The following is a 25,093-nucleotide window of genomic DNA, read 5'->3' on the forward strand; positions in this document are numbered from 1 at the left end:
AGATTTGGGGCATGAAAATACTGGTAAAAAGAACTTGCTCAGACCCTGGAGGGCACCATGTAAAAAGGCCCAATAGCAATGCTATTAATAATTGATGCTAAAACAAAAACAAAACCAAAAAAACCCCAAAACCCAACTCAGTCAGGCACATGGCACTGACCTGTATTCTTCACACCCTACATACTGTGTTTCCCTAAGTGGATGAGTTTAGCAGTAAACATCAGCATGACCTTTTAGTTAGTTACTGAATACTCTCTTCACAGTGATGGCTGCCACCTCTCTAAAAATCCTCTCTAGTTGCCTGGAGAACAGTCCTTTACTCAAATAACTGAAGAAGAATATACTTAAGCACCACATTGATTTTCCATAGAATTTTATAAGTGCGGGCATTCTCTTTCATTTCCTGACAAACTATCATATTCCCCAAAGTGTCCAATAAAATTCAGTAATTTGCACATCACCATTGAAGTTGGTGGTTGCTTATTGAAGTTCCAATGCTAGGGCCAGTGCCTTTCCTATCTATTCCCCGTTCCCTCCCCTTTTTAGGAAAGTTTAAAAGAAAAATGGGAACCATTCACATCTTTTGGAGCCCTCTCTAAGAATAGTAAGTGGTTTCTACCCCATCCTCATAGATTAAAAGGAAACTGGAAGATGCCAGGACTGGTGCCTCAGAATCCCATTCCTACCAAATTCAGAGTTTGAACTGAGTCTAGAAATGAAATGTTGAAGTTTAAATGTCACATGTTGAGTTCACAGGGTGTTTTTAAAAGCCCCCACTGAGTTTCAGTGAAAGCTGGGGGCAGACATTCTTCCCGTCTTCCCTTGTGGTGGGAACGTTGGGATTATTAACGAGAAAGCATTTTGAAGATGAATTGTATTACAGAGAAAGGAGTGCATTTCCCCTAGATTGCATCATAAGGTAAAGACAAGTGCAAAGTGTGAACTCATCATTCTTAAGTGCTCAATTTACCTCTTTTCCCCTCCATTCCTTCTCCCGTTTCTTTCCTCACCCCCACCCCCCATCCCCGTGCGTTCCCACCCCCCTCCCTCATTTGTTGGTACTCGATTTCTCTATTCATGTGCCTCTTTGAACTCAAGGAAGCATCCGTCTTCCTGGACCAAAGGTTGCTTTTCTGCCAACCACAATCCGGCTCAACATGAGCGAGCCGAATACAGCGCAGATATCTGGGACTCACCTGAAAGTCGACTCTCTCCCTGCTCCCCACGGAGACTAGGCAGAAGATTGGGCTGCAAAACTTGCAATACCAGTCTGATAGACTCCAATTCGGATCCCAAGTCCAGAAAAGAGGCGGGGTGCCCTTCAGAACCCCTGGAGATCTAATAGGGAACATACAAAAAGGAAGCAGCGGCTCAATAACCCAAGAAAAAGGAGCCAGATTGGACTCTCTTGTCCCTAAAGCTGACCCAAGCCAGGCCCCCTGTGCACTGCATAGGAAGTATAGAGATGCTCTCAGAGAAACGCATCGGATTTTTTTTCTTCTTCTTCTTCCTCTCTCCTTTCCCTTAGACCTGGCACAGGGGAGCGGGCTGGTGGCTCAACCTGTTGTAATCGAACATGTGGGTTGCTGGTTGTTGCAATAATATTGCAGCAGCCTCATCATTAAAAGAGAGCTTTCCCGATCCGTGGTAACAAGGAGCCAGCTCCCCTTACCTCTAGCACTGAGGCTGCTAGTCTCGCCCCCAGCTGAGTTGTTGGGTCTAGCAGGAGCAAAAAAAGCAGCGGAGAGGGATTGAAGAGGGGCTGAAAATGTCAATGAGTTTTAGAGTTTTCTATCTGGAAGCAAGTTTGCTGCTGCTCTCCTCCAGCAACTTCCTGCCGCTTTGCGATCACCTGGGTCCAATGTGTCAGTCAGAACCCTATTTCCAAGCAACTATAGTCTATCGCTGCTTCCATCGGCACTGTGTTCTTTCCCCACAATTTTATTGGTGCGATCAGGAACCCTCTCCGCTCTTCTTTCCCCTTCTATTCTAATTAGATGGTGCAATGGATGTCCAGCTTCAGGGACCTGTGATTCTGGGCAAGTCACTTACCTGTTTGCCTTCAGTTTTCTCATCTGTAAAATGGGGATGATGATAACACCTACTTTCCAAGTTTTTGTGACTACCAAATGAGATATTTGTAAAGGTCTTAATAAACCTCAAAACACTAGATAAATGTTAACTATTGTTATGGTTTGTCATATTACTATGACAGTTATTGTTATTATTGTTATTGTTGCTATTGCTATGATAAAAAAAAATAGTCAACCTATTTATCCCTCATTGAACCCATCCTTGAAATCTTTTCAATTTGATAGAACTTTTCAGAGCATATGCTCTGCTAACTTTGGCTTTGAGAATGCAGGGTCATCCATGATGGCTTATTATAGAATGGAATTGACCCAGGGTTCTCAAAGCCAATGCAAAGCAGAATATCCACTCTGGTGAGTCTTACCAATCTGGAAAGTCTTCAAGAATAGGTCTTATGAAAAAGAACTCTAGTGGACAGTAAATCTATTATTTATTTGTTGCTGAATTAGTTAAGTCAACAAATAAACTTTAATTACCTACTATGTGCCAATATCTATAAAAAATAATAAGAGCTTACATTTATGCAGGATATCCCAAACATCTTGGGGCAGATTTAGATTATCAAAGCTGAAAACTGTCACAAGTCTTTTGAGGCACATTGTATAATACTTTAAATTCTAGAAAGCACTTTCCTTCTTATCCTGTAAGCTTGGTAATAGAGATACTATTATCCCCATTTAACAGATGAGTAGAAGTATACAGCAACCAGAGAGGCTGGTATATCTATCTGTCTGTCTGTCTGTCTGGATATCTGTCTCATTTTTTACCTGTTTATTTATGTATCTACCTATATGTCTGTCTGTCTATCTATCCACATATATGCATATATATATCATATATACATAAACATATATGGATAATATATAATGACAGTTTATATATATCTATCTTTATTATATTATAAAATTATATATAAATATACATACATAACACAATTATAATGCAATATTCTTTAACTATCTTTAGAATATTATATTACAATTATGTTATAAAATTACAGAACAAAGTGCTATATTGAGAAATAAGTGGAATAGAGCTAGTGTTTGAGTTATGCTTAAAGCAGCAATTTTGAAAACTTTTGGTCTCTTTTCAGGACCCCTCTATAACCTTCAAAATTATTGATAACAACCAACCCCACCCCACAAAATTTTTGTTTATTCAGGTTGATAGTTACCATATTTATTTTTATTTATTTAATATATTAGAAACATATTAGTATCATTATAAAGAGTTTTGACCTTGGGTACCTCCAAAGGGGTCTCCAGATCACATTTTTGAGAAGTGTTACTTTAAAGCATTTATAGGAATTCTATGAGTAAAAGAAGAAAGGGAATTCCAAATACAGAGATCAATCTGAAGCAAAGAAGACCACTCACTCAATCATTTAATCACGTCTTTAGGCAATGTATGGAATTTATATCTTTCTCAATTGCTAATCTAGGGGTGAGGAGCATACTGATGGAAGCTCAACAAAGCACTAAGAATTACTCTCAGCCATTCAGGAGCATATGTAGCTCTGTTTTGGAACCCAAGACTCATTTATAACTATAAAGATAAGGATCCTCAGTGCTTAAATGACCTATACTTATTTTCATGTATTTATATCTCCACCATTTAGCACAGTGTCCAGCATATAAAACATATGCATGCTTAATAAATTCACTCCTTCATTTTCTCATCTATTTGTTTTTCTTTTTTTCTGTCTGTCTATCTGTCTTGCTTGAAAGGCAAAAGCATCCCTAAACATTAAGAAAGCATGGTGAAAGTGAGAAGGTATTGAGCAGGAGAAAGAGAAAGGTTACTAGTTGCCATGTCTTCTGTTCTTCTGCTTGTTTTGGGGATAACATGCAAAAACATTTGACTGAAAATATGTTTTTGTTTATTGATTCCCCCCTTCCCAAAACTGTCTAGGTCACAGTTTCCCTTTCATAGGTGAGGGAAGAATAAGAGTGTCAGGAGAAAGTGGCTAGTTGGCTGTCCTGTCAGCACATAGGAAGGCTTCTGGGATCCTGGGTGAAGGAGGCATTATCTCCAAAGAAGTTAATCTCTGACAGGTTTCCAAACCTTTCTAAGGGCCCCCCCTCCCCCCGAGAAAGGCTGAGTGAAAAGTCAAATGCTCTTTCAAATGTAAAATCAGGGGAATGAATTGGCCAAAAGAATCTATTAGGAATGGATATGCACACATACAAAATATCTCCCACAAGTCTCAGTTTGGGAGAGGGAATGAAAGATCTTATTAAAAACAGGGTGCTTAGTTTTAGATATTGGCACAGACTGCTTGGGGAGGGGGGAGTGACTGTGGAAACACTGATCTAGACCTTAGCAGTGGAGTATAGTTGAAAGAACCCAAGGGTCAAAAATAAAGAATGAAATTGAGTTTCAGGTCTACCAGTACCTCCATATTAACTTATCCTTCTATCAGTGACTTCATCTCTCTGGGAGTCCATTTATTTCATCTGGAACCTTGCAATAACCTGTCTCATGGGATCATGAATTGAAAATTGTTTTGTATCAAAAAGTATAGAAATTCCTGATACTCTTATGTTATTATTAATAATAATTTTATTCTTCTCCTTTTCAATGGAATTTAAATAGAAATAGTTCTCACACATGTCAATTTCTATTCTTTTATACTTAATTCTTCTATGGGGTCTTTCAAGGTGCTTAAATGTCTGCTTTTTGTAATTAACAACACTGGTAATATTCCTCCCCAATCCAATTGCCCTCACCCATTGTCACTGAGCCCATCTAGTTAGGTGACTTATCTATCTACCAGACCCAGTAGGAATCAAATTCTACTCTGCTTCCTCCACCAGTTTTTCTACCAATGCAGGGACTTGATCTATAACTAGAAGGGAATGTAGAAGTCTTTGAATCTATTCTCATTTCACAAGGAGATTAAATGACTTGTATAAGATCACAAGATAGTAAACTCACTTAAATTCTTGTCCTGCAACATCTTTCTGCAACACTAGTCTAGAGGAGTACTGGACCTGTTATGTAGATATGTGGGTCCAGAAGTGACACTAACAGTATAACCCTGGACAAGTTTCTTTATTTTTATTTTATTTTATTTTTGCTGAGGCAAGTGGGGTTAAGTGACTTGCCCAGGGTCACACAGTTAGGACGTGTCAAGTGTTTGAGATCACATTTGAATTCAAGTCCTCCTGATTTCAGGGCTGATGCTCTATGTACTGCGCCACCTTGCTGCCCTTGGACTGGTTTCTTAATCTCTATAACTAAGTTTTTTCATTTTGAATTGAAGATAAGAGACATTTTTGTTGCTTTGAGGTTTGCAGAAATTGGAAATTTCATTTTAAAATTTCACAGAAATTTGAAAATATAAATTGATTGTATTCCCTAGTGATATGTAAGAATGTGAAGTTATTATTATTACAGTTATTGCTTACGGTGTTTTTGGTTCACAGTCTGATTCTATCTTCTCTCTGTTACACAGCACAGTTGTGAGCTGCTCTTCTACATTCCCATCTCTCTCTTTCTGCTTCCCTTAGCTAGCCACAGCAAAATGTATGCCCATAGCAACTCTTTAATGAACCTTTCATGTCTTGGTCCACAATATCTAGTTGTGACAAAATTTGCCGATGAATAATGCTGTCATCCAGTGGCTTCACTAGGTATGAGTTCATAGAGTATTGGGCTCGGAATCACAAATACTCATCTTCAAGAGTGCAAATCTGGTATCAGACATTTAACAGCTATGTGGCCCTGGCAAATCAGTTAACCCTGTTTGCTGCCTTTTTCTTTTCTGTAAAATGAACTGGAGAAGGAAATGGCAAACCACTCAACAGCTTTGCCAAGAAATCCCCAAAATATGGTCACAAAAAGTTGACTAAACAACAATAACATATTATCCTGGGAGGGTTTGCATGTAGGAGGAAATTCTAAGGGATGGATTGAGAAAAGGTGCTTTTCACAGTGATAGGATCCTGAGTATGATGGCAAGGGACTAGATAAGGCACTGGGAAGTGATAATGACAGTTCAGAACTTTCGGGTGGGTCAATGGGCCCAGAGACTTTTGTTGATGAGTGTGGTATTCTCTTCTCTTCAAAAATATGATGGTTCTCTGGGAGCAAGTTTCTTGGGGAGCTTCTGGAGGCAGCCTTAGTTTTGGTTCAGATCAATAATCTCTCCCAATGCAGCCTGCTGTTAAAAAGTTCAAATCTTTTATTGTCTCCTTCAAAATATCCCAGTAAACTTTCTTAGAGGTCTCTCTGCTTGATTCCAAGAGCTCTTGTAGCTTGTCTGCCAGCTTCAGCCTCCAGCTCTCTCTGAATCTTGCTTCTGAATCTCCCGACTGAAGTCTGGCTCTGTCAATCTCCAGAACTGACTTACTCCACTAATTCCTCCACTGACTTCTCCAGACTGAGGCTCTAAGAGCTTCTTATATATGATCTCTTAAAGGTGTGAACACAAAGATTGACTCCTCCTCTGAGACAGTGGGATTGTGGAAAGTGTAACTTTGTGAAGGACTTGTGAACTCTAATGTGTGAGCTAATGTGTGAACTCTCGAAGGTGTAAACTTAAGCATTGTTTCTATCAATTACAGGGAGTTAACACTTTGTAAGGATTCTAACAGATGAGGATATATGCTCCTCCAGATATCAACACCTGGAGTCAAAGTTCTAGTTATCTTGTTATAGTCATACATCTGTTTTCATCTATAAAATATATATTCCGGATATAGATAATTAAATGATGACCATATTATTTTTTATAATGCACACTAATAGAAACAACAGCTAAAATATAGACAATGTGGAGGGAAACACAATTTTTAAAAAGTAGACATCAGAACTCAGAAATTTTATTTAAGAAAGTGACTAAACCAATGAGTACAGGAAACAAGTATTATTCAGTTATTGTTCATTTTTCAGTTATATTAGACTCTTTATGACTCTATTTGGGGTTTTCTTGGTAAAGATCCTCGAAAGGTTTGCCATTTTCCTCTCCAGCTCACTTGACAGAAGAAAAAAACTGAGGCAAACAAATGTTAATTGACATGACCAGGATCCTATTGCTAGGAAGTGCCTGACTCAAGCCTGGCTCTTTATCCACTCTGCTACCTAACTGCTATAATATGGTAGAAACAGCACTGAAATAGGGATCAGGGGATGTGGGTTCTAGTACCATTTTGGCTACTGTTTAGCTATGAAATCTTTGAAAGTCATTAAATCTCTTTGGACCTTAATTTCATCATTTGCAAAATAAAGGGATTGAAAAAAAACTTTTTTTTGGTCCCTTCAGGTTCTAAAATTGTATCTAAAATTGTTCCCAATATTTCATATTGTAAGATCCTTTCCACCTTTGATGTTCTAAATTTTATAGTTTCTTATGAATCTGGTATTAAACAATTAAAGTGTAGTTTTCAGTGTAGTTAAAGTGTAAGTATAATGCCTACCATGTACTGTGTTCAGAGTTTGGGGGAATACCAAAGAATTGGTACTTTAGCTGGGAAAACAGCAGATAGACACAAAACATTCTAATGCACAATAGATTGTGTAAATATAATTTTAAAAAGGCATAAAGAAAGTGTTGCAAAAAATCCATGAAAGAGATAGGTAATTCCTAAGTAGGGATTCAAGGAAGATTTCTTGGAGAATGTGGCATTGGACTTGAGCCTTGAAGGATAGGTAGGAATTAGAAAGATGAAACAAGGTAAAGCAAAAGTAAAAGCAAAAAAAACCCATGTTTATTGAAAATGGGAACAGTGTGAGTGAAAGTTGAGTGATCCATTTTAGCAAAAGACTAAAAATGTAGATTTTGAAATTAGGTGATTGTTAAGACCAGGAGAGTAGATTAGATCAATGAGGAAGAGAGTATAAAGAGATAGTTAAATAAAGTTGTCCAAGAAATATTCAAGTTTATTCATCATGATATCAACTTGTCAAAAATGATAAGAAATGGAAAGTGAAGCCAATATGGTGATATAAAGGTAAGAACTTGTTTGAGTTTTTCCCCAAACTCCTTCATATACTGTTAAATAATAATTCTAAACAAATTCTGGAGTGTCAGAACCCATGAAAAGATGGTGTTAAGTCATTTTCCAGCTGAAAACAATTTAGAAGATTTGCAAGAAAGGTCTGTTGCACTAGGGTAGGAGCAGAGCCCATCTAGCATATCCCATGCCAGAACAGACTGATCCTAGTAAATCAGATACCCACAAACCAGGAGAAGTCACTGGGGCTTCTGAATCAGTGGCAGCAGTGGCAGCAGTGGCAGTTTCCAGACCTTTCAGCCCACAGATACCAGAGATGACTTGGAAGGTTGGCAGGAAAGGTTTGTCTCACTAGGATGAAAGGGGAACACAACCTAGCACAATCCAATCCTAGAAAACTAGAAGTGGGCTTTGGGAACTACTGAATCAGTAGCAGCAGTGGCAGCTTCCAGAAGGCTGAGACCTCAGCTGCTCAAGGAAGTCGAACAGTTGGTCAGAGGGAGATTACAGAGGGTCTCTTTGCTAGCACTGAGGCAGGACTCTGTTGCTTTGCCCATACTCAGATCCAGGACACAATCCTGGGTCACAGTTTCAGAGTGAGGAGGAGCACTAGCATACTAGAACTTACAGCCACAGTGGAGTGAGAACTTACTCAGAGTTCCAGGTAGAAAAGGATGTTTGTGGTCACTCAGATCAAAGAATAGAACAGAAGAGTATTAAACACTCTCCTTAGATCATATTATCTTAGAAGAACTGAAAACTTACAGTTCTCTAGAAGGATCTTTGAAAACAGCTATATAAAGTCCCTGAAGCTTTGCATATTGCACCTGTATCCTGGAAAAAGAGACCTACTTAAACAAAGAATTAAAAAATCAAATAATAGATTGGGGAAAATTAAAAATCAAATAACAGAAAAAGATCATAGAAAATTACTATGCTGATAAGGATATCAAAATACATATTCAGAAGAAGATAGCAAAGTCAAAGCTCCTACAGCCAAAGCTTCCAAGAAAAATAAGAATTGGTTTTAGCCATGGAAGAGCTCAAAAAGGCCTCACATGTGAAAAAATCTTTATGGTTGCCCTTTTTGTAGTGACAAGGATCTGGAAATTGAATGGATGCTCATCTGTTGTGGAAAAAGTTATGGTATGTGAATATAATGGACTATTATTGTTCTATAAGAAATGATGAGTAGGCTGATTTCAGAAAATCCTGGACTTAACATGCATTGATTCGGAGTGAAGTGAGAAGAACCAAGAGAACATTGTATATAGTAGCAACAATATTATGTGATGATCAACTGTGATGGACTTGGTTCTTCTCAACAATGTGGTGATTCAAGGCAATTTCAATAGACTGGGATAGAAAATGCCATCCACATTCAGAGAGTGAACTATGGAGACTGAATGTAGATGAAACCATAGTATTTTCATCTTTTTTGTTGTTTTTTTTTTCTTTTTCATGATTTTTCCTCCTTTTGTTTGATTTTTCTTGCACAACATGACATCTATGCAAATATGTTTAAAAGAATCACATATATCAGATTGTTTGCTATCTTGGGGAGTGGTGAGATAAGGGAGGGAGGGAGAAAAATTTGGAACCCCAAATCTTACAAAACAAATCTTTAAAACTATCTTTATATATATTTGAAAAAATAAAATTCTTCTAAACTAAAAAAAGCCAATGGAGAGAAGAATGCCTTAAAAAGCAAAATAGGCTAAATGGCAAAGGAAGTGCAAAATGTCACTGAGGAAAATAATTTCTTAAAAATTAGTTTTAGAAAATGAAAGCTAATGACTTTATGAAAAAATCAAGAAATAATAAAACAAAATCAAAAGAATGGAAAATTAGAAAATATTGTGAAGTATATGGGAAAAACAACTGGCATAGAAAATAGATTCAGGAGATATAACATAAAAATTATTGGTCTACCTGAAAGCTATGATGAAGGAAAGAGCCTACACATCATCTTCCAAGAAATTATCAAGGAAAACTGCCTTGATATTTTAGAGCCAGAGAGAAAAATAGAAATTGAAAGAATCCACTATTCACCTCCTCAAAGAGATCTCAAAATAAAAACTCTGGAAATAATATAGCCCAATCCTGGAACTCCCAGATCAAGGAGAAATATTACAAACAATCAGAAAAACAACAACAAGAACGATTCAAGTATGGTAGAATCAAGTTAAGATAAAACAAGATTTAGCAGCCTCTACATTAAAGGATCAGAGGGCTTGGAATGTGATATTCCAGAGAATAAAGGAGCTAGGATTACAACCAAGAATCACCTACCCAACAAAAGTGAATACAATCCTTTTGAGGGAAAAATTGATATTTAGTTAAATAGAGAGTTTTCAAGCATTCTTGATGAAAAGACTAGGGCTGAATAGAAAATTTGGCTTTCAAATACAAGACTCAAGAGAAATATAAAAGGATAATCAGGAAAGGGAAATCATAAGGGACTTGATAAAAGTTAATCTGTTTATATTCCTATGTAGGAAGATGATACTTGTAATTCATAGGAACTTTCTCATTATTAGAGCAGTAAGAAGGAGTATATATAGACAGAAGGCACAGGTATGAGTTGAAAATGAAGGGCTAATATCAAAAGACATAAAATTAAAGAGTGAGAGAGGAATATATTGGGAGAAAGGGAAAGGATAGGATGATGTAAATTATCTGCCATAAAATAGACAAGAAAAAGCTTTTATAGAAGAAGGAGAGGAGGGGAAGACTGAACCCTACTCTCATCAGAATCTGCTCAAAAAGGAAATAACACCCACTTAATAGTATATGGAAATCTATCTTATCCTGCAGGAAAGTAGTAGGGAAAGAAGCTATGAGAAGGAATGTGGATGATAGAAGAGCAGGCATATTGGGGGAGGGAATAGTCAGAAACAAAACTCTAGAGGAGAAATGATGAAAGGAGAGATAGAATAGAATAAATAAATACAGTTAACAATACTAATTATGGAAAGAATTTTGAAGCAAGTTTCTATGATAAAAGACCTCATTTCTCAAACATGGAGGGAACTAAGTCAAATTTATTTAAAAAAAAAAAAGAGCCATTCCCAAATTGATAAATATTGAAAAGATTGTAATAGTTTTCAGGTGAAAAAAATACTCTAATTTACTATTGTTTGCAGAAATGATAATTAAAACAATTCTGAGGTACTTACTCATACTTATTAAATTGACTAATAGTCCAGAAAAGGAAAATTCCAAATGTTGGAGGAAATGTGGGGAAAATGGGATATGAATGCTCAATAGAGCACTGGAGATGGGAACTGATTTAGCCACTCTGCAGAAGAATTTAGAACCATGTCCAAAGGGCTATAAAACCAAGCATACTTTTTGTCCCTGGAATATCACTACTAGGTCTGTATTCCAAAAGGGATTAAAAATGAAAAAGGACACATATGTACAAAAATTATTTATAACAGCTTTTTTCCTAGGGGCAAAGAACTGGAAATTCAGGGGATGCCCATCAATCAGGGAATAGCTGCATAAATTGTAATATGTAATTGTGATGGAATACTATTGTGCTATAAGAAATGATAAGTAGGATGCTCTCCGCAAAACCTGGAAAGATTTCTATGAACTAATACAAAGTAAAATGTACTACGTACAAAATAATAGCAATATTGTAACATGATCAACTCTGAATGACTTTGCTATTTTCAGCAATACAATTATCCAAGACAATTTGGAAGGAGTTATGCTGAATGTTATCCATATCCAGAGAAAGAACTGATTGTGTCTGAATACAGATTGAAGCATACTTTTTTTTCTTTATTTTTTTCTTGAGGGGTTATTTTTTGGGGGGAGGGGGAGGAAGAGGAAAATCTATGTTTTCTTTCACAATATGATTTTTATGGTAATATTTTGAATTTCTTCACATGTGCCATCTCAGTGGGGGTGGAGTGGGGAGAGAGAAAAGGAAAGAATCTAGAACTCAATGTTTTAAAAACAAATGTTAAAATTGTTTTATATGTAACTGGGGAAAATTTTTTAAATGTTAAATTAAAAAAGAGGAAATATTGTGTAGAAAATTTAGATTAGTCAGAGTTTTGATAAACTTATGTAAACTTGGAGAAATCACTTTCCCCTTCCCCATGTCTCAATCTTTTTATCCATGAAAATGGGGATAATTTTTAAACCAAAAGGGAGTTTGTGAGAAAAATGTTTTCTAAAATTTATAATGGAAATGCAACCTGTTATTATAACAAAGAAACAGAATTAATGGTGCTAGATAGATAGCCAGCCAATTAGCAACACATTTGAACAAGGGGGAGGGGGGATAAAAGATATAGTGATGATTGAGGTGGCCCAGAATTCAGGAAGATCTTTGTTGGAGTAAAATATGATGCTACTCAGCATGTGGTCCAGGAACTGGAGGTTTACTGAGATGGTTTCAAGGAGGTCCATGAAATCAAAATGGTTTTCATAATGATTCTACGACATTTGAATTTTGAATATGGTAAATATATATTCCATACAATAAATAAAAGCTGTTTTGGAGAGCATATTCAATTTTCAGAGTGTAAAAAGATATTAGGGCCAAAAAGCTTTCTTTAGGCAAGATGAGTCATGGGAAAACAATGCAGCATGGTGACTGATATTTTGGAAAGAAGGCTTAACTTTGAAATCAGAAAAAAAATCTGGATTAGAATTTTAGTTCTATCATTAACTAGCTTATGATTTTGAGAAAGTTATTGAACCTATTTGGACATGTTTCCTCTTCTGTAAAATGAGATGCTACGTGATCAAAATGTCCCTACTAGCTCTACAAGTCTGAGTTTGTGACTAAGAAAGAAGGAAAAATATGTTAATTCACTGAGCAGCAACTAAACTTATTTTAAGGATATTGAGTCAGGTAGCTAGAGTTCTCTTTGTTGTCTCCTGCCAACACATTGCTCTTGCTTTCCCAAACAACTACAGTTTTATTTTTATTCCAGAACTTAATAAAAAAGCAAGTGTGGCCAAATCTAAAAGCCCCTCTAAAAATGAAGGAAGGCCCATAGAAGACTAAGAACCATTACTCTTTTCTTGATTAACAGTAAAGGGATAAGTACCAGGAAAAATGTAGAAAGAGGCAAGGAACAATTTTAACTCTTGCTCTCTGATAAAAATACCCAAGCTTTTTTTTTTGGGGGGGGTAATCTTTTTTTTTTTTGAGAAGGGCTTTTATGCTACTGAGATCCCTGCTGCCCCTTCATTTTATGTCATTGGCAGCAAGTCACATATGGTTAATTTTTAGCCATTAGTACAGGTAACAGAGGTGAAACTACAAAGACAAGTTCACCACCTTAAAAAAAAAAAAACTGTAAGACTGGCTCTTATTTCACTTTGACAAAGTGGATGAAGGGCTGTGTCAAAAACAATAATCACTTCTGTCTCCTACAAAACATGTAACCTAGTTCTCTAATTGTTCCTCTCTGAGCTAGGTAGAGGTGATGAATCATCCATTTGAGATAATTGTGATTTTGTTTTAAATTACCTTAGATGCTGAGAAAGAGGAAAAAAAGACCAACTTTTGTTTTACATCATTTGTAATGGTTTTACTATCCAATTAATCTCTCTGGGCCTCAGTTTCCATAAATGAGAGGGCTATATAAAATAGAAAATAAAAAGGTCATGCAAAATTATCATAGAATAATAGGTCTAGGGCTGATATAAAATCACAGAAATTATCAAGTCCAAGCCCCTCATTTTACAGATGGGGAAACTGAAACCCAAGTCACTTAACTCCTAAGTACCACCTCCTCATCTCATACCATCTACCTTTCAGGGTTGTGAGAATCAAATGAGATCATATTTATACCTTAAAGCATTATATAAATGATAACTACTATTATTACTGTTCTTGTTGGCCAAAGTCACAGCAGTAAAATATGGAGATAGAACTGAGAAATAAGCAAAAGCTCTTCAACTCCATATCTATGATGCTTTCTGCCATGCAACCCTGCCCCTAGGTAGGATTTTTTCCAGCTTACACATTCTAAGTTTGTGTCCAAATATTCACATTCAAAGATCCCTTCTATCTTCAATGCTTGTTTTAAGGACACTTCCTATTCTAACATTTAATGTTCCAATACTCTATGTTCAAAAGTTTCCTTTCTGTGTTAACATTATATGTTTTATGATTCTTAAGAGAAAACAGAAACTGACGGGGACTTCAAATATACATCAGACAATATATGGCCACTTATTGAACTCCAGCTATTGATCTGCGCCTTTTCACTGTTGAAAGAGAATTGGGGGGTGGGGAGGAGTTAGAGAACACAGGAGAGACATATTATAACCAGAACGTATGTCTCAACTTGTTTTGGCCTCAGGGTTGAGCAACACAAGTGGGACTTTCGACTAGTGTGTCAATATGTATCATGATTTTAAAGAAAGTACTTGAAAGGCTGTCCTGTGAAAGAGAGATGAAACTAGTTTTGTTTGGTCCTAAAGGAGAGAACTGGGAGCACCAGATGAAATCTAGATGGTGGCAAATTTAGGATTGACAGAAGAGGAAAACTTCCCACCAAGTGAGACTGCCCTAAAATGGAATGATCTGCTTCCAGAGGTTGTGAATTCCCCCTATTAAGTAGAGATTGGATGACAGTCTGTCAGATGTGCTCTAGAAGAGTTCACTGGAGGTATGGGCTAGTTGATAGGGCTTCTCAGGTTTTTTTCCTAACTCTGAAGTACTGTGGCTCTATAAATTTATATAATGCATTGTAGTTATAAAGTATTATAAAATATTATCTTATTAGCTATTTTGTTGGATCTTCTCAACAAATAAATGAGATTAAATTGTATATATTATCATCATGTTGCAGATTAAGAAACTTGCTCACTTATCTAAAGCCATTCTTCTTACAAAAGTAAGAACCAATCAAAACTCAAATTCAGATGTTTTTTTGACTCACATCACTATTTTATTTTTCCCTTTAAGTGGTGAATTGCCTGATCTTAAAAAGATGTTTATTCTAATGGAAAGTGCATTGTGTTCCAGTTATAGCTTTATAAAGGACCAACTTTGGAACAATAGGCAAATCATTTAATGTATCTCTCTTGGTCCCTTATCTGTAAAATGGAATAAATAGAAATAAACAGGTAGATAAATACACAATTAATTATCTAAGCTAGGTAGCTCAGTGGATAGAACATTATATTTAGCGCCTGGAAAATCTGCATTCAGAATCTGCCTCAGACATGAGCTGAGTGACCATGGTAACTTAACCTCACTCTCAGTTTCTGTACTTGTGAAATAGGTACACTAATAGCATCTACTTCACAAGGTTGGAGGGAGGATCAAATGAGATATTTCCAAATATTTTGCAAACCTTAAATACTATATAATTGCTAGTTACTATAATAATAATTATATATATATGCATGTATATACATACTTACTATCTTTAAATCTTCTTTTAACTATAAATAGAATAATAGACATGAAAGTCCTTAAAAAAGTTAAAAGATGGGGCAGTGGATAGAACATCAGCCCTGAAGTCAGAACCACCTGAGTTCAAATCTGGCCTCATACACTCAACACTTTAGCTGTGTGACTCTGGGCAAGTCCCTTAACCCCAATTGCCTCAGGGGGAAAAAAGTTGAAAGATGTTACACAAATATAATAATTAAATAATTTGCAAAGTAAATGGAAGAATAGAAGTGATAACTGGGAACTAGAAAGAGAGATTTTGAAGAATTATGTTATCAGGTAAGAGAGGAAAAAAGAGGCATCTAAACCAGTCAAACCAGGCTGTTTGTGTCATCTGTAATAGGGTTGTATTGACAAGGCAAATGAACTTTTAAGTTGGATTGTTTAAGGTTAGTGACTGTAATCTGAATTGCTACCACCAGATGGAGTGATGTTTTGGTAGGACAGAATAACCTTGTAGTGAGTTACCTTCTGAAGCTGACTTCTGAGATTCAATGAAAATGAATTCTCTTCAAATATAACTCTATGAAACAAGTACGCAGTGTATGATATAGAGCAAGAAAATTGTATTATTAAGTCCAAGCAACCTCTTCAGGCCAGCAACAATATCTACTTTGAACACACAAAGCAATATTTGCAAAAAAGAAGAAGAAGAAGAAGAAAATAGAATGGGAGAAAACAGAACAGAAGAAATAAGGTCAGACTAGAGCTGGAAGAGGTCATAGAGATGACCCAATATTAGCACTGTAACTAAGATACAGTGACTACAGCTTTGTATCAGGATGCAGAGATCTGGAGGGTGCAAAATTTCAATATGCTCTTTCAGCATTTCTTTCTTCTGCTCTGTTGAATTTCCTTTAATTACTTATATTATTTTTTATAAAGTTGAATCAAGGACATTTTGGGGGTGCTGCTGTCTCCAGTCTCTGAAAATGGCTTGTGATAGCCATGCTTAGTCCCCTTCATCATTTAATAGGAGGGAAAACTGAAGCTCACCAAGTTTCCTTTAGTTTCCCAAAGTCACTTAGCTTTTAGAGACAGACATAGGTTGGCTGATTCTAGATCAGTCTTTTTCTTCTATTCCATATAGAAAGACATGAGGCAGCCTAATAAAAGCTGAAACTTTCTAACGTCAATAAAAAAAAAAATCCTTCCATCTTGAGGGTTCAACTTATCCTTTACTTGTAACCTGTTACTTGAGCGATAGTATGGGACAATGGAAAGTGCACACTGATTACTACATGACCCTATACACATCATGTCCTATTAGAAATTGTTTTTTTCTTCCTTGTAAAATGATCATTGTTGAGGATCAGCTAACACAATATTGACATTTTACAGATGAGGAAAATGAGATCAAAATAGGGAAAGTTACCCAAAGGCAAGTTAAATAGTTCAGAGGACAGAGCACTTAGGAAGAACTGAGTTCAGATCCAGCCTCAGATACTTACTAGCTGGGTAAATCTTCATATAACCAATGTCTGCCTTATTTTCCTTATAAATTCAAAATCAGGATTAAGGCAGCACTTACTTCCCAGGGCTGTTGTGAAGATCAAATGAATTCATAAAATACTTAGCACAGTGCCCTATACACTAGGCTTTTAAGAAATATTTGTTTCCTTCTTTCTTTACAAAGTTCTAAAGCCAGTTCCAGAATCAAAATTCAAACCCTGCTCTTTACATTACAAACCAGTGTGTGTGTATGTGTGTGTGTGTGTGTGTGTGTGCGTGTGTGCGTGAGAGCACATGGACACCCATGCAAGTGTGTGAATGTGTATTATACTGCCTTTTTAAACTTACATGAACAGCCTGACTTTGCTCATTTGTACAATGGGTGTTATATGGTATCTACTTCACTTGTTTGTTTGTGAACATAATGCTTTTTAAGCTTAAAAAATTTACAAATTTGAATGTTTTTTTTTTTTTTTTTCTGAAGAAACCCAATATAAAGATTCAAGAATCTGGAGGCTAAATGAGGACACTATTTAACAATGAGAAATCTGGCTTCAAAGACAAAAGTATATCACTGGTGTTCAGAACACCCATACTTGGATGGCCAATACCCATTTGCTCCTGCACTAAACTCAGGGAGGAAAAAAGAAAAGCATTTTTTTTTTTTTTTTTTTTTTTTTGCTAAAAAGGCTGCTTAATCATAAAGAAGCCCAGAAAAATACAAAGGAAGATGAAAGAAATTATTTTCTTTTTCTATAAAGTGGGGATTTTTAAATCATAGAAGACAAGTGAAATGATTAATAGGCAGTGCTAATGTGGTGCCAATATCACTGATTTGGAGACAGTAGAATTGGGATCTATTTCTATTCTACCAAAATGAACCACATCATTTTGCTTCAGTTATTTACTTTCTTTGTCCTCAGCTTGCCCACTCTCTCCTCAGGCTTCTCATTACATTTTGGGACAACTTTTGGTATGACATTTTTTTTACATATGTTGTTCTGTTTTAACATCTAAGGTTGAATAAATGTATGATTTCTCATAAATGATAAATTACTCTTTGAAAGCAGTTGCAATATCAACCTCTACAAAGTCTTATTCTGAAGCTTCATTGTATGGAAATGATCCTAGATTCTTGAAAGCTAAATCAGCAGAGTACAAGGGCTGGAAGGTTTTACCATATTGGAAGAGCTTCAAAGATTTTCCTAGTGACAGATTATGTCTGCTTTCTGAACACTAGATTTATCATCTATGAGCGTGAGTATCAATAATAGAATGGATCCTTTGGTGATAGGACCTGTGGCTAAAGTAACCCATGAAACAATGACACATACATCAGGTTCTCCTAATCCTCTATGTCTCTCTTCTATTTTGAAAATGATTTTTGGTAGAATAGAAAAGAATGTGCTAAGAATAAATGTGTTTTTAGATTATCTGTAAATCCAGATTTAGTTAATGTACTCAGGACTACATCCTGAGCTAATGGCCAACAAAGTGGGTATGTTACTAGAAGAACTGAACCATATTAGCCTGGGCATTCTCGTGTTAAATGGGACTAGCAAATAAGAAGAAACTACTACATAATAGAAGAGTGGCTCACAGGTTTTCCTTAGAGAAACAAACAAAAGGATTGGTGGGGTTGGTTTTATTTTATTCAAGAGCAACAAGAAATGTTATAGAGAATCTGGTAATCCCTTATTTCAGGGATAAGGTAGGAGGCAAATTCTAAGAATTTTATTGAGATTCTCCAAAATAAATCAATACATAATTTAATCATTTGTCAATTCAATTCCTCCTTGGCCAACTTACTAAATTCTGTTTGCCAGGCCAGTCAAACTTATCTCCTTTGTATACTATTATTGAACATTGTCTGGTATTATATAGTATGTCTTTGGGGTGTTATCTCTACACTCTTTACTTTCAGGTTTCCTGAGTAAGCCCTCAGAGAAGAGACTCATTGGTTCAAAAATACACACTAAGTTTGTATTTCTAAAATACTATCTTAGGAGTACCCAGCAGTGAGATTACCTTTAGTGTCAGCCAGTAGACATAAAGGCTCAGAACAAAGGCATTTTCTTAGATGACATAGTAGAAAAAATAGCTACAAAGCATTCTCCCATAAAACCAGAGCACATTCTCCCACAAATATACATAGCATCAGTGGGGAAAGTGAACTGAAACTTAGAAGCACACTGATTGTGAAACAGATAAAAGTTGTGGCCAAGATAATTCATGTCTTTCATACTGGAGATCTTCAGTGTAGTAAAAATAATAATAATACTAATGATGAAAATTTGTGTAGTGCTTTAAGAGTTGCAAAACATTTTATTATCCCCATTTTATGGATAAGGAAACTAGGTACATAGGGGTTAAATGACTTGCCCAAGTTCATTTAGCTAGTCTATATTTGAAGTAGGATTTGACCTCAGATCTCCCTGACTGTAGGACCAGTACACTATCCATTGAACCACCAAGTTGCCTATCGATATATTTTTTTCATGATGATATTCTGGTGCTTTCTGCTGGGGGCAATGTCTCTTGCAAACTAGTCTGGATTCCTTGAGTCTCTTCCTTTCCGTTGTTCACATTTTAACTGTTAAGGCTAGTTCTTTCTTGAATCCAGATTTATCTCTCTTCTCTATTGCCCAAAGTCTCACTTCTGGAGACAGTATCTGTCTTCAATATCACCTTTGTGTTTTTGTATCTGGTTGGAAAGTGTCTCTGTTACTGTGTCTTTCACTTGTGGGATCAGTATAATAATAATAATAAAAAAAAATCTCCTTTACCAATCCCAATGGTTAGTACACAGGTCATTCTACTCAGACTGATCTCTGCCTTAAACACTGTCTCCTATCTGATAGGCTTGTCTCGTAAGGATTCTTAGTTCAAGGCCAATCTTCCTAGTCATTTCCCTTTCCAATTCAATCAGGAAATTTTATCACTTTTTGTAAAGGGATAACAGGATGTAGACACACTTTATATTTTTTGGCATATTAATACAGATTTCCCTCTGTTATCAGCCTCTTTATGAAATGACATCAACTTGATGTGGGAGAGCCCTTGGGAGGGCAGAAAAGAGAGGAGAAAACATATATGTACACACACAGATACACACACAAACATTCACACCCACACATCAATTGTATATAAAACCGATACAAGGTAACCTTGGAGGTAAGGTCCTTTCCAATTAGCTAATACAATAAATTAATGTGTTCTAATGCTTGTTTAACTGAGCATAATATTTTGCTTTTTTCTTCTTCCTCCAAGAGATGAGAACTACTACATTCATTACTGTGTAATCTTGAATAAATGACCTTGTTTCTTTGGGGTAGTATCCTCATCTATAAAGTCAGGAGGATGATCTTTGAAATTTCTTCCACTTAAAATAGTCAATAGTGGGGCTGGGTGGGAAAACCCTAACTGAGAGGAAAGATTCTCGGCTGAAGTGCTGGCTGGGAAGACAAGGCTGCAGCATGTAGGCTAAGGCTTGAAGCCTCTGAAACAAGTTCAGACATCTCCACTCAAGCACTGACAACTTTCAGCTTCTGCAGAGAGATGATTATTGCTGGCTGAATCACAACACACAGAATATGAAAACAGAAAAGGGTCCTTGGACCCTACCATCTCAGTTTATAGATGAGAAAATCGAAACGTTGGAGAGGGGAAGAGAGCTAGTAAGTTTTGAAGTCCATAGTAGAGTTCTGACCTTGTATCCCCAGGGGCAGAAGAAGCCCTTACCAGCAAAGTTCTTCTGCCCTCTTTCCCAGTTTCTTACTCCTAAGTCTGGTCCTCAAGCCTTAGAATGCAAGAATCCATGGGTTCTAGGTTCCATAATTAATTTTCTTTCCTCTTCTCCCTGGAACCTCTCACCAAGAAGCTGGTTTCATTTAAGCGATTGCTAGTAAGATATGTTTGAAGAAAGAAGAATGGATTAACTTCCATATTTTATATTTATGCTTTGAGCTTTCACATATATTAACTGAAGTGATCCTTCTTGCACTGCTGATAGGCTTGAGAAGCAGGTAATCTTTTCCCTGCTTGCTGGTTTTACAGACGTGAAAACTCAGGCTGAGTTTTGGAAGAGGTTGAGAAAGGAAAGCTAAGCCTATGAAAGAAACTTAGATCTTGTTATTCATTCAATCAACAAACATTTGCTAATTACTTATGTTGAACAAAGTCCTGTGCCATGTGTTGGGATTAACATAAATTTTGACAACTTGATGTCCCAGTGTTCTTGGAGGTTATAGTTTAATGGAAGAAAAGTCACAAACATACATAAGTATAATGCACACTGGCACTTAAAAATTACCTTAGCTAATTGCAAAACTAAGTGCCATGTGAGGCTGTTGGGGCCAGATCATTTGTGATCAGGAAAAACACCATGGAAGAGCTATAATCTCTTTAAAATATAAGTAGCAAACAGAGGGCAGGAAAGCCTCAAATGAAGAAGGAAAGAGAGGGCATGATAGATAGAGGGAATAGCATGAGCAAAGGCACAGAGGTGGGAGGCTGTGTACTGGGACATAGATGATAAGATAATTCTAGAAAAGTGCCAAATTATGAAGAGCTTTGGATCCTAGGTAAAGAGGTTTAAACTTTACTTTGCAGGAAATAGGAAAGTACTCCAGGTTTTGTGAAAAGGAGATTTACATGACTGTTTTGTCTAATGTTCTTTCTACTTAGAATTGAAAGGGGTCCTGCAAGGCTCTTCTGACTTCCTGATCTTATGCATGAACTGACAGGACCTTTAGAGAGGGAAACTGATTTTTCTAAGATCATATGGTAGTAAATGGCAGAAACTGGGTTAACCAATCGACAAGCATTCTTTAGGATTTGAATCTAGGACCTCTAACTCTCTGGTCATCCATCTAAATCTGTAAGACAGCTTTAGCATTCTTTCCACTGCATCAGGATCCTAATAGATTCCATGTGGGTAGGGATCATTTGTTGTTTAACTCTGTAGCTCCATCAGCACCTAGGTCAGGGTTATATATACAGTTTTAATGAATGAATGCTTTCTGGTTCTTTCTTCCCTACTATCTCTTCTAACTGGAAGTAACTCACTTTCCCTAAACTAATGGTATGGTGTAAAGCCCAGTTTTTTAACTTGTGTGTTGCAACCCCATATGGGATCTTATAACTGAATGTGGGCATCACAAAATTGCAATTTATTATTGGTGAATTTTGATTTGTATGCCTATTTTATATACCGATATATCTGCAATCCTTTAAAATTTCCTCAGGTGAAAAGAGGTCATTAAGTGGAAAAAGATTAAGAAACACTGGTGTAAAGAGCATTTGACTTTGGAGACAGGAGGATTGAAAATCAGTTCTGATTCTAGCAGTGACTATGGGCAAGCCAGTCACTTACCCTCTTTAAACCTTGTGGTCCTCATCAGGAATCTTAGTCTTAATAAGTAATGTATTTAAATACATGTTCACTTTTATAATATGGGCATATACAGTAAGTACTGTGGTTAATATAGATCAATGATAAGCAAATTAATGGATTATGCTGTGCTGACATTTTGGTTCTCCACATAATTGTTATTTTAACTGTCCTCATTAGACAGAGTACACACAGGATTGTGGGGTTGCAGAAAGAGTACTGAAGTGGGAGATGGGAGACTTGACTTAGCCACAAACAAGATTGGTATTGAGTGGGTCACTGCCCCTTTCCCTTAACTTAAAACAAAGAGGCTGATGAGATGGCTTATGAAATCTCTTTTAGATCTATTTTCCTGTGATTAACTGATCTCTAAGGTCCCTTCTAGCTTTAACATTCTAAGTTCCCCATTCTGACATCACCTCTGTTCTATATTCTTTGACTAAGATCTTAGCTCACATGGCCCACTCCTAAAACTCTACCTATACTTGCAGGAGACTGTGCCCTTGGTTTGGGGGGATATTTGTACCAAACCTTTTTACTATACCATCTTAGTAAATCCTCCTTTATAAAAGCTACTTATCTGACTGACTACTTGATATCAATTGATAATCACAAGAAAAAAAAAAGTCATTTTATTGGCCACTGGACCAAGATCTAGCCTTTTAGAGTAACAACACCTAAGCTTAGAATGATAGATAATTTGAAAACAGTGTGATTTTTAGCACATTTTCCCTTTTCCCCTCTTACTCTTAATCTGCTAAAATCATCTCTATTTTCTTGGAGGGTTATATTCTTCTATCCCTGTAGGGGCTGACTCTCAGCCAACTTTTTTTCTTGTCATCTTGTGATTGATATCAATTAATCAGCCAGATAAAGGGGATTTACTAAGATTGTATAATAAAAAAGAGTTGGTATAGATATCCCCTCCAAACTAAGAGTATACTCATCTGCAAGTATAGACAAAGTTCAGGAGAAAATAGAACAGAACCTTAGCTAAAGAGTTTAGAATTGGAAGGGACCTTAGGGATTCATCTAATCTAACTTCCTGTAGGGAGCACAAATATCTTTTATAATAAACTTAATAAAGGCTTATTCAGGTCTATATGGATCTGCATGAAGACCTCTAGCGATAGAAAGCTCACCTCCTTCTGAAGAAATCCATTCCTTTTTTGACTTTGTCACTGATCTATCTCAGTAGATAGTAAGCTCTCATCTATTGGAGATAGTTCAGGAAAAGCTAAATGGAAAACTGTGTGAGATTTTTATAGAGCATCTCAGCTTTTTGATTCATATAGGATTATATTATATGACCTCTGGAAAGACAAGATTTTAATATTTTTTGACTCCAAATAGAATATCATTTCTAATATATACACAAAAAATTTAAATGACCAGAGTTTACCTTCCTTTGTATCCCTAATGCATATCAATGGCACATTGTAAGTATTTAATACTTCTTTGGTTGATTTAATTGAGCTAGAGTTTCATTGACTCTACTAACTAGCTGTGTGACCTTGAGTAATTTAACATCTCTGAGCATTTCCTCAGTCGATTGAAGAGAATTACCTCGATGGACTCTTTTAAGATCTAATGATCTTTTCCTTCCACCGTAGTTTTCTTTTTTGCTTACAGTGCACGGTGCTTGGAAACTGATATTTTTTCTTAGCTTTCATTGCCTTCATATTTCCCTTTATCGAAAGGAGACATCAAAGATGAATCCATCAAAGGTGCTAACTGGGAGGGAAGGGAAGGTGGTTTAGTCACGTAGGGAAATGAAAATTTCCCTGATATATTATGAAGATTTAGCAAAGTCTCGAAAAAAATCCTCATTCATGAAATGTCCAAGTTACCACATCTGGGAGCTTGCCAGAAACCTGTCAAAACCCATCTTTCACATGAACAAGTGATGAAAGGGGAAAAGACTTTAAATAAAAACAATGCTTTTTGAAAATGTGCTGTTTTGTAGTGTAAACTTCTAGATATAAAATGAAAGAATTTCTGATTTAGATTGGATCCCAGAGCTCATCTAATATAATCCTGTATGAGTCAAAAAGCTGAGATACTCTATAAAAATCTCACCCAACTTTCCATTTAGCTTTTTCTGAACTATCTCCAAATACAGGGGAGCTTACAATCTACTCAGGTAGATCAGTTACAAAATGACAAGACTTGGAAAGAAGAAGAATTGAGTTTTAATTTTGCTTCTGACACTTACCAGCTATGTGCCTCTAGACAAGTCAAGTCATTTAAACTCCCTCAGTTTCCTCCTCTGTAGAATGAGGATAATAGCATCTACTTCACTGAGTTATTGTAAGGAACAAATGCAATAATATACTTTGAAAAGCTTTAAAAACTACATAAATGCTAGCTATTATTATTGAGGCAGGCAGGCCACATCATTGTTGGATAAATCTGATTGTAAGGTAGTTATTTTTTGTGTTGAATAGAAATCTGTCTCCTTATATTTTTTCCTCACTCTCTGAGATGAATTAAGTGAGTCTAATAACTAACTCTTCTTTCCAAAAGCCCTTTGAATATTTAAAGAGCATGTCTACTCTATCTTTGCTCTTTTCTAAGATAAACACTCTCTGCCCTTATTCCTTCAGTGTTTATTTCTCTTCTTGGTAATATGGATTAATTTTCTGGAGAACCAAATGGTGTGTCTTTGATTTCAAGAAACATTAATAAATTTGTAGAATTTTAAATTTGTAATTCTAGCCCCTCCCTGAATGAAGTATGAATTTGCTATATATAATCCTTGAT

At 36.2% G+C, this 25,093-nt stretch overlaps 1 long non-coding RNA gene across 1 annotated transcript in view; it reads right to left on the reverse strand.

Annotated features, from left to right (window-relative positions):
* Positions 1-1,067: 1,067 nt before the first annotated feature.
* LOC116422633 overlaps positions 1,068-25,093 on the reverse strand; it is an 879,518-nt gene continuing 855,492 nt past the window's right edge. The window contains exon 3 of the long non-coding RNA XR_004233255.1: positions 1,068-1,338. This is a non-coding gene — a long non-coding RNA (uncharacterized LOC116422633). The remainder of the gene's footprint in view (positions 1,339-25,093) is intronic.

Source organism: Sarcophilus harrisii, chromosome 3 (assembly GCF_902635505.1).
Source record: "Sarcophilus harrisii chromosome 3, mSarHar1.11, whole genome shotgun sequence".
Taxonomy (NCBI): Eukaryota; Metazoa; Chordata; class Mammalia; order Dasyuromorphia; family Dasyuridae; genus Sarcophilus; species Sarcophilus harrisii.